The 11154-nt window shown below is 39.4% G+C and overlaps 1 pseudogene; it reads right to left on the bottom strand.

Annotated features, from left to right (window-relative positions):
* Positions 1-5284: 5284 nt before the first annotated feature.
* LOC129081373 (tyrosine--tRNA ligase, mitochondrial-like) lies at positions 5285-6714 on the bottom strand (annotated as a pseudogene).
* Positions 6715-11154: the final 4440 nt, after the last annotated feature.

The following is an 11154-nucleotide window of genomic DNA, read 5'->3' as shown; positions in this document are numbered from 1 at the left end:
CAAAATTCCTCAAGTTAAATACTAGGGACTCAAATGGACACACCTTACTCTTTTTCTACTTTTATATTTTACAAGGCCAAAAGCAAAGAAACAACAAATGGTTTACTTACTATTCAGAGCCAATCAGTGGTAAAACTGAAATTGGAATTTAGGAGTACTTTAACGCCAATCTAGCGCTCAGTCTACTGAACTAGGTAGGCTGCTCAAATTTGCATGTCCAGTTAACATAATAAATACATTGTGATGATATTCACATTAGCACTCTGCAAAAAATATTTTATATCTCATTCTGGTAGTAATTTGATATTTTGATCAAATTGACATCTCCACACTTATTTAATTATGAGATGTCTTATAAAGACTTAATGTTTCATAATGCAATAATGCAAAGCCAGGCTATAAACTTAAATATCTGAGTAATTTTTACACTACTTGCATTTATTGCTTTTATGTGTCTTTATGGCACAAATATTTTAGTGGTGACTGCCATATGAAATCTCTGGACACTTCTTTGGTGGGGGAAAGGTCAGCATGTAGATCAGTCAAAATCATATTATACAGTTAGTTTTAGGATTTAGTGTAACAACCTCAGGGAAAAGGCGAGGCTTGCTCCTATACTTTTCACTTTCAAGAATGACAGTGCATCATACTTTGGAGGTGCTAACAAAATTCTCAACTAAGATCTGAGTCATTTGGAAAAACAAATGAGAGAATAAAGTATGATGAAATTTATTTTCAAATGGGAAATTGTAATTGGTTCATTTTAAAGGGAGAGAAAAAAGAACATCACTAAGAGGATAAAAGATAAGCAAGAAAAATGAAATGCAGAATTTGGACAAGAAGCAAGATGGGTATACCTCAAACCATATCTGAAATATAATTTTTTACAGCATAAGTCCCAAGAAATCAGCACCAGTTCTTTTAAGTGAAAAGAACTTCAGTATAAAAGGAAGCTATGGGATGTGGAACCTGCTTCCCACCATCATGGGGGAGTATAGCTCCACTTTAATCCTGGGGATTATACATTTTTATAAGCACAACTCTAGGGAGGCAGTGGTTTCTTGTTCCACCTAGGATATTTGAAGAACTCTTGTAAGGTCACTGTTATGCCCTTATACAACAAGGACTTGGCCAACTGAAGCATTATGTGTATGTTCTGCTGGTAACAAGACTGGGCAACGGGGGAACAAGCCATGCTGAGCATGGAAGGTGGCATCATAGATGGCCTGCAAAGTCAGTAGAAGTCATTCATGCAAGAGAATACCAAGAGTTATTCCAGGAGTTAAGACAAGATGAAAACCAAAATGAAGAACCAGATCTTGAAGCCAAGAGCAGTGCTTAAGTCCAATAACAACATTCAATTGGGAGCTGAAGCAGTAGCCAGGTATTTCTGATAAGAGCAAAGAATGGGGTTTGAGAGCAGTGAGGAAAATTAAAAAACCTTTACCTAATATTTTTATTCTAGTTTTAATGGTTTGTGGTTTGTTTTTTGTTTGGTTTTTTTTTTTTTTGGTTTTTTTTTGGTTTTTTTTTTGGTCTACTGAATTGTAGTGGGTTGAATGGTAACCCTCTAAAAGATACGTTCATGTAACAACTCCTAAAACTGTGAATATGATCTTATTTGGAAAAAGGATATCTGCAGATGTAATTAAGTAAAGGGTATTGAGATGCAATCATCCTGGATTAGCTGGATGGGCCCTAAATATAATGACAAGTGTCCTTACAAGAGATAGCAGAAGAGAAAACACAGATGGAGAGGAGGAAAAGTCCACATGAAGACATAAACAAAGACGAGTTATGTAGCCACAAGCCAAGGAAATCTAGAGCAATCAGACACTGGTGAATGCAAGGAGACTTCTCCCCAAGAGGCTTGGGGGGAGCGCAGTCTTGCCTACACCTTCATGTCAGACTTCTGGGCTCCAGGCTATGAAAGAATAAATTTCTATTGTTTTAAGTCATGAAGTTTATGGTCATTTGCTATGGCAGCCCTGAGAAATGAATACACCAATTATACTGCGGTTCTTATGAAAGGGCACCTTAAAAAACACAATGACTTCTAATACCATCATCTATCTCTGCAGGCTCCCTTCTCTCCCACCCACCTCACTATAAGAGCCCCAAACACAGGCTTCTATGGTGGCATATGGGCATAAGTGTCCGGGTACTGAGCAGGAATAAGCCTGTGTCCAGTCTGTCCTTTAGGTCTGTATCCCTCCTGCACTCAGTTGCTGGGGCGTTTTTGGTGCCTATTATGGAAGTAGCAGAAATGGTATATATAGAGGAAAACAAATCTATTATCATTTAATAAGTGGGATATGTTTAAAGCATTACATTTTTCTATAACATAGGGTAAAAAATTAAAGAGTCCTTAGTAGTAAGAAGATTTAGAACCACAGTTTTGATTAACTTAGTTCCTTGATAATCTCTGGGGTGATGACAGGATCTCCTAAGATCAGGTTCAAATTGCCCCAAGACGGCCATTCTATACACTGGGACTGTTGCATGTGTTTTTTACTGTTGCATATATTACTTAAGTGAATTCTTGAGAAGGAAAAGTGCCTGGTAATTTGGAACTATGCTAAAAATTTATATTACTCTTTTATATTAAACACCCAAGCCTTCAATTAATAAATTTACAATGTGAGTTCCAATACCAATACTGCATAGTTATTCTAAAGCTAGAATATAAAGTCCCTGTGGGCTGGGATCTTTGTTTTGTTCACTGACGTGTCCTGAGCACCAAGAACAGTGCCCAGCACTAATAGGCTCTTGATATTTATTGAATGAATTCAAACACACTCAAAAGACATTTAAAGAAAACAAAATTACCTAGTATATAACCAAACATGTTATAAAAATCATGGATGAAAAGTATTACTGTTATTAAGTATATATGTTTCTATAATGTGAATCCATTTTTAATCTGCAGTTTTGAGTGGATTTTCTATGGCTTGTTCCTTTTGGCTACCCAGTGAAGCTGCAAACTCACATCAGTTAGGCCAAGACTGCTGGCAACAAGTGAGTGGAGTCTCTGATTACGTTCTAAGTCAAAAGAAATTATATCTGAGTAATTTGTAATTTTAGATTATTGTCACCTCCTCTTTTTTGTTAGCACTGATAACTTTCTCTGCTGAAAGTATTGGGGTTAGAGGTAAAGCCAGAAATATGGTCTGGTATTTTAATAAGATTAAAAAATATATCCAAATAAAAAGATTTACCCAGGAAAATAATAAGTCACATTTCCTTTTTCTCAAAAGCAGCTGACAGTGATAGAATTAAAACTGTTATTTTTCACATTTTTTATGATGATCCCTTTAGATGTTCATTCTAATTTTAACCAATTGGTTTTGTGACAGTACCTATGACTATTTCTCCACTAGTCATTGGCCATGTCAATACTCTCTTAGGGACTGCTGGGTTGACCACTAGAAAGCAGAAGAAAAATAAGCCTTTTTTAAAAAAGTAATTTAGCTGTGAATCTGGTGCTAGAATTCCTCTCACAAGAGAATGGGGCCAAAGACTAACAGCAAGAACGTGGGTATTTATTGAGCTCTCATGTGTCTGATACTATATCAAGAATGGTACAGTGGTTAAGAGCAGGAAATCTAGGGTCCAACTGCCTGGGTTCAAACCCTGGCTCTATGCCTTATTAGCTGTGTGTCGTCCTCAGGTGGGTTAGATAACCCCTCTGTGCCACTTACAACACATACAGTAATATTGTTTTTATTATGAGAAGCAGAAAAGAAGTATATGTGGCATGGATATAAAGAAACTAGGCTGAAGAGAAAAGGAGTAATGTAGTACAGGTTTGACAGGGTCAGTTCATGTACACCTGCTTATCTGGCCCTTACACAGTCAGCCACATATTTATTAAGTGGTCTCTTTAGTATTCTGCTAAAGTTGGTTTGTTTTTTTTTATCCTCACCCACAGATTTTTTTTAAAACTTCTTTTAGAGAGAGAGGAAGGGAGAGAGAGAAACATCAATGTGAGAGAGAAGCATCCATTGGCTGCCTCCCCAGACTGGGAATCACACACACCCAGATAAAGGACCAAGGCCACAACCTAGTATGTGACCTTGCCAGGAACTGAACCTGCAAACTTTTGGCTACAGGACAACACTCCAACAGTTCCTGATGGATTCAAAACCGAATCAGGCATGGCTTCTTCCCTGAAGGAAAATATAGGCTAGAGGGACCAAGTTATAATTCAGGGTGTTCATCTTTAAAAATGCCACCAGAGCTCACAAGAAACTATCAATAATAGTTACCTGTGGGGTAGGAGATGTGGATGAAAAAAGGGGGTTCTATGGAAAGTAATGTCACAGGGTGATCTCATCATAAATTCCTAACTGGGCAGGTCATGGTAAATAGTCACGCCTCAGGCCCATAACTTCTTTAGTGGGAGGTTTTAAGTGAAGTCTGTCTATTGTTCTTCTGCATCTAGATTAACATACCTTTGAAATACCAGAAGTAATACCCCTTTTAAGGGTATTAACACTCAATAGAGCACCTATTCTTGTTAATTATACTGTAATCCAATCCCCTACTTACTTTCTCCAGTCTTCCTTATGTTCCCTCATTAATTTTAAATTCATAAAAGAAGCTGCAAAACTGTTATTCCCTGGAGCATTTGAGATCCTGTGCCCTGGCATATGTCATCAGTTTGGCTCAAATAAACTCTACAGGTTTGGACATTTCTTACATCAACAGAAGGTAATGTACTTTGGGGGGTGGGGGGTATTCTGATCTTTTACCTTGTTGGTGCCATTACTTTTTAAAAAGTCCTAGGTTAAAAAATTCTGAATGGACTTGAGATATATTATCCTTAATTTCTTTTTAGTCCATTATCAAGGCAGATTCCCAAGCTAATTTTGTAGCATGTGGAATTTTAACCAAAATGAAATAGCTGCCATGGCTTACCATATGCTATGTCAAATTTCTACTTACCCTCCCTCATTGTTTTTTCTAGATAAAAAACAATATTATAATTGCAATGTGTCACTTTTTTTTCATGAAGTATAATTTTTAAAACAGATTAACCCTGGAAATTACAGCTTTTGATGGTAGTCCATAATGTTTAAGGATCAGGAAATAAAATATGCTATCATTACACAAACTTATTAATCAACCTATGTGAGTAAATAATGAAATTACACTGAGAGGCCTAGAGTGTACTCCATTCTCTTGATTTGCATAAGTGAAGGTGTAAGTTCTGGAGCCTACCTTTTTTGAAAGTCTTTAGAATGAATGATGGATCCGTTTGAATCAACAGAAGGATTTTTCATCATTGCTGAAGCCATTTTATAATATAGAAATCCTGTTTTCCTATATTAAGTAATTTAAGTCCATTCTTAATAATATGTTGTCCAACAACTAAAACACTCCCAAGATTCGTTACTTGTGTGTAATTTGTGCTGACTCCGCCTTCTGGTATCATCCGATACCCTTGCCGGGGACCACGTGGAATGGCGTTTGCTTTGCAGCATGTTATCTAGGATGAGGATGCTGGTTCCAGAGTCAAGCACTAATTCAGAAAAATGAAGCTTCTTTCAACAACTCTTTTAACTTTTCATCAGACATGACCTTCAGTGCATCTATGCTGCTGTGATGAAGGGCTTGTGTACACCTTTTAGGGGACTCCAGCCCTTCTTGTCCATAAACAAGCTTTGTGACTTCTGCAACCTATTGTTTCCGAGAACTCCGCTTCTCTGGCTCTTTGACTTGCAGCTGCATTATGTGGTCAATCTCCGAGAAGATCAGAAAAAGAGCTTCAGGTACCTTTCTACTGAATTATCTGGCTGCCTGACAAAGATGTGATACAATTTAAAAGGAGATGTCTTACCTCTCTTCGGGCAAACCGCATTGCCAGCTGACTTTCCCAGTTTTGCTCCAGCTGCAGTTAGCGGAAGAGTGATTCCAAACACATTTCCTCCACTCAATTTGTTGATGAACTCATATCTCAACATAATATTGCCCAGCTGATCAGATCCACCCAACTGGAGTCGGCATCCGTAATGCTGAAACAAGTAGTAGAAATCATATAGGCCTGGAGTACCTGGTAGAAGAACTCGCACAAGTTCATGCCCTCCAGGCTCTTAACCTTTGCCTGGACGCTCAGCTGGCTCAGCAGCATGCCCATGTGGAAGTGGCCAGTCACTGCCACTAGGAATTCCACCGGGTGCTACTCCTGGTACCAGGACGAGTTGTCCAGCACCATGAAGCTGCCCTAGGTTCGCCCATTAGTGAAGAGCCGCGGGTGATTAGCTGCCAGAGTCTCGAGCCCTTGTCATAGAGCGCCGCGTTGCTGCTCACACGCTCTGCGTCCTTGGTGCGGCTGCTAGGGTCTCCCAAGCACGCCATGGCGCCTCCCACTAGGGAGAGCACGTTGTGGCTGGCTCACGGGAAGTGGAACAGGCCCAGCAGCGACAGAAAATGACCCCGCATGAAGCAGCTCCTCTCTGTGGTCGCAACCGCAGTAGATGGCCTGGGGAAAGTTGCCCGCCTTGCCACGGCCGACAAGCTCTGGGAGCTCTATCTTCGTACCTTTTCGGGGAAGAACTGTTTGAACAATCCCGAGCGGTCTGCACCATCAGCACCGTCATCAGCCCCTTACCGCCTGAGTGGGCCTCATGTAGCCCCAGGGGAAAGACTTCCAACGGGCCTGGGGTATGAAACCACCCGCGGGAAAATGCACTGCAACATAGGCGCTGCCATCTTGGTTGTGGCACCAAAAGGTCCAGTATGTCTCTTTTTTATGTAAGTTATTTCTGAAAAAAATAAAAAATGAGCTCTTCACCATAACCTTCCTGAGATCTCTAAAGGTACATGATCTACTGTTCTTTGAGAATTGCTGCTAGGGATGGTAGTAATTTACAGAGCAGTTAAAAAATATGAGGATAAATAATCAGAACAACAACAAGAAAAAAGCCCTAAATATTAACACAACCCCCTGAAATGAATGCCAAAAATGGGACATCTCAATTACCTTATGCACTTTTAAGCTGAAATCCTAGTTATAAATAGTTAACAGTTCTCTGAGCATGCTGCCACAGCTGACAGCCATTAACTTAGAGCCTGAAATGTCAATAGCAAAGTAACATCTCATCTGACATTTCCAGTGATACTAGGGACATTTGAAGAAAAAGCCTTGAAGCAAACAGTTTTATTTGTTTGTTTGTTTGTCTTTTAAACAGGCTTCTCTGTGAAAGAGAGAATCTACATCGACAATCCCTGCTTTCCTAATTTAAACACTGATTCAGGTACAAGAGTCAAGAAGAATGGGCATGACTGCATAAATGGAGCTGACACTTCCTTGATTTATTTGTTGCAAATCTATAATCTGTCAATGAATGCTCCCTATCTATCTACTTCAGAGGAGTGTCATGAGGGGAGGCATCTGGCTGTTTACATAAGTCAGCTCTGCACTAAGCAGTGCAGGTCAGAGGTGGTTTGCTCATAGGTATTTGGTAGGCCTGTGCAGAACTCCTCAGCCATCTCCAGCTTTCTTCTAAATCTCACCTGGTGTCTGGGACCTGCAAACTTGGCTGAGCTTCTGCTCAGGTTTCCATGTATACTCCTCCATCATGTCAGGGCATATATATATGAGAGTTTCATGAACACAAACTAAAAATACTTTACAACTTACAATAAACTTACTTTCCATCTAACTATTCATCTAATCTCCATTTAGAATCAAAAATTATATATTTCTACAAAAAGAACCTTAATCTATATTTTGTAAAAATATACACTGATATGCATTACATGGTTTTTGAACAAAACTTAATTATATCCCCAAAGAGTCCATCCCATATTATCCAAATTAATGATATTCCCTACAATATCAGGGTCAAAGTAAAACTCAACTAATCAATTACGGCTTCATATTTTACTAAATAAAAATTTTCTTTGAAAAATATGCTTTGAATAAAACATTGGCCTGGAGATAACATGACAGTGTTTTCGAACCCAATGTTGTCACAACAGGAAATGTAGAATTCTGGTTAGGTGAGGTCTGTCCGGAAAAAGTCCAGTCATTGTCAATAATAGGAAAACGGTTTGTGTGATGTCAATGTAACTTGGCAGCCAAGGAGAGTGGGCTGGAATACACATGCATGAACAGAGACAGCTTCACTGTACTAGTCTGTGGGAGTGGTAGACACTGTTGAGTGAGCATGTGTACTGTGTGGCCCTTGCATTCAAAATAATTGATCAAGAAGAGCAGAGAATCTGCCTCAAATTTTGCATTAAGCTTGAACATTCCTCCCAGAAACTATTCAGATGATTCAGAAGGCCACAGATATGGGCAATTGGTGATTGGCAGCTTCATCATGACAGTATGCTTACTCATGCATCACATATCATGCAGAATTTTTTGGCAAAACATCAAATCACCCAGGTGACTCAGTCCCCCTACAGCTCAGATCTGATGCCCTGAGACTTCTGCCTTTTCCCAAAACTAAAATCACCTTTGAAAGGAAAGAGATTGTAAATCATTGATGAGATTCAGGAAAATACTACAGGGCAGCTGCTGGGGATTGGAGAACTGTGTGTAGTCCTAAAAGTACCTATTTTGAGGGGACTGAGGCATCATTGTCCTATGTACAATGTTTCTTGCATCTTCTTCAATAACTGTCTCTATTTTGCATAGTAATGGACTGATACTTTCTGGACAGATCTCATATATTAATGATTGTATTAAAATTAGCTAATATTTCTATTAAAATACTGACAAAAATTTTTAACCTGAAACCATTTCTTAATATATCCTACAAAATGTTAAGATATAATTTAAATTCCTGGGGAGCAGAGCTGTCTTATGGAAAGCAATACTTGAGAAAAAAAGAGGTGTGAGGGGGTGATTCAGTGTTTCTATTTTCTAGGTGAATAAATAGATCCAGCTAGGAGAATTGGTTTGTCCAAGGTCACTCAGCTATTGGCACGGTCAGGACCTGCATTTCTTGATCTCCAACCTAGAGCTCTTTCCATGAACCTTGCTGCCTGTGTTATTCTAAAAACAAATCAGAAATATTGCACAAATTTCTATTTTCTTATTTAACATGCAGAATAACTTTCATCTCCACTTAAGGCTTTGCATACCCCTCCCCTAGATTAAAGGAATAGAGCAGTTATAACCAAATTTCTGCACAAAATTTAGGTTTCCTATGACATTTTGTGCAATTTAAAAAATTGCTATAAAAAATAAAGATCACAAAGAAGAATTACAAATTTTGCCAAAGAGAAGTTGCTTTTGCATTTCTTCCTGTGTCTAATATTTACTCTTGTGTTATTTTCTTATAATACTGAAACTCCTCAAATATGGTCCATGCTTACTTTTTCCACCTGGGTGCTTTCCTGACTGGTATTTGTTTATGCATAGAGGGAGTGGGAGAAATAGCCATACTCCTAGGCAGAGAGCAAAAGAAGCAGTTTTAGCTCAGTTTTTGTAATGAAGAAAGTGGAGTAATTTCTGATTCTAGGGGAGAACTAGAAAAAGAGTAAGTGTGCACACAGACACTCATGCACATGCAAGGGCATTCTCCCAAGGGACATTTATACTCATTATCTTATTCAATCTTTGCATGGACCTTAGGAGGTAGGTGCTGTTATTTCCACAATTTTCTCATGAAGAAAATGACTTGCCCAAATGACTGACCCAAGATCATACACTTAGTACGTGACAGAACCAAGATCTGGACTCCAAAAATCCACAGGGAGGAAAATTTTCTCCTTTCTGTTTCCAGATTTTTTATTCAAAAATAAAAAAGGTGTGGGAATATGATGGGGGGTTACCGTGTCCCATGCAGAGTCCCCCGCTGTGGGTCACTGTGGATGGAGGAAAATAAAATAAGTCGTTCCAGACACTTCCTGGTCTGCCAGGAAAAGAGGGTGGCAATTCCCTCTAGTGGAGAATGTCCTGAGCCCTTCCTTTGAAGTGGCTTTTATTGAGAACAATATGCACAGGGGTGTTGAAAGGCTATGATTGAAGGAACACAGAGATTTGCCTCAGGTCAGGGTCTGGTTGACAGGGTGGCACACATTCAGCCCTGAAACCTGCGAAATTGATCACATTCTATGCTTGACACCAAACATCAGTACTCATTAACTTAAGGGCATTCTAAGCAAAGTAAGTTTCATATGATTTAATGCATTCCTTTTCCAGGCCTAATTGTCCCTGGGAACCGCCTGATCCATTTTAGGGCTGTACCTGCCTTTAGTATTGTTTCACTGACTCAGTCAGGTGGCCAGGCAGAGCAGCCAAGAGATAAGGAGACTTCTTTCAGATAGAATGAAGACTCTGGCCATGACAAAGCTGAGGGGTGAAGGTCTTTTGCCCCTTCTCCATGTCCCCCGAGTCCTTCCCTGATGGCTTCCCTGATGTGCTTGTCTTAGGTTGCCCCTGCCATTGAGGGGTCTTACCCATCATTGACTATCCAGCCATCCTCCGGGGCCAAGCACAGTGATGTGAGGGACGCAGGGTTGCACCCATGCCAGGGGGACAGGTTTTGTCTCCTCAGTGGCCTGTTTTCTCAAGGCCTCCTTGCTCAGCTCCAGCCTTGGGGCCCTCTTGCCTCCCGGCAAAGCTACAGTCCCTGAAATCAGGCAGGATGGTTCCCAGCAGGAATCATTAATTTAGCATCAGGAGTAATCCTATAATGATTGGAGTCCTCTGGAAGTACTCTCTTTTTTATAAAGTCTCCAGAAGACAGGTGACCCACTGTGGCAAGGCAAAATTCTTTATGGAATTGGTTCTAGAGCAATAAAAGGTATTAAGAAAAGGGAAGAGAAAGAATAGACCCTAATAGGCAAGTATTGTAAAAAGGTCAAAAAGAGAATGACTTACAAATAGGAATTATAGCTAAAACTTAAATTATGACCAAATGTTGATGGTTTCACTGATGAATTCCATAAACCTTGAGACAGTTAACTGGACCAACCTTTGGCTGTTGCTTTCAATGTCATGTGTGAGAAAGATGAAATGACCAAGTCCATGAAAAGAAGTATTAGCATAGTGGTACTTTAAAAGATGTGGGAGACTGATTACAAAATGGAGGTTTTTACTAACAACTCATAGTAATGCAGCTTTAAAAATTGAGGTAAAATTCACAAACCATAAATTAACTAACTTTAAAATGTACAATTCAGTTACATTTA

Source organism: Pteronotus mesoamericanus, unplaced genomic scaffold (genome assembly GCF_021234165.1).
Source record: "Pteronotus mesoamericanus isolate MK-2021 breed Mesoamerican mustached bat unplaced genomic scaffold, CSHL_Meso_final contig_98, whole genome shotgun sequence".
NCBI classification, from domain to species: domain Eukaryota; kingdom Metazoa; phylum Chordata; class Mammalia; order Chiroptera; family Mormoopidae; genus Pteronotus; species Pteronotus mesoamericanus.
This window is presented reverse-complemented; position numbering and strand designations above follow the sequence as displayed.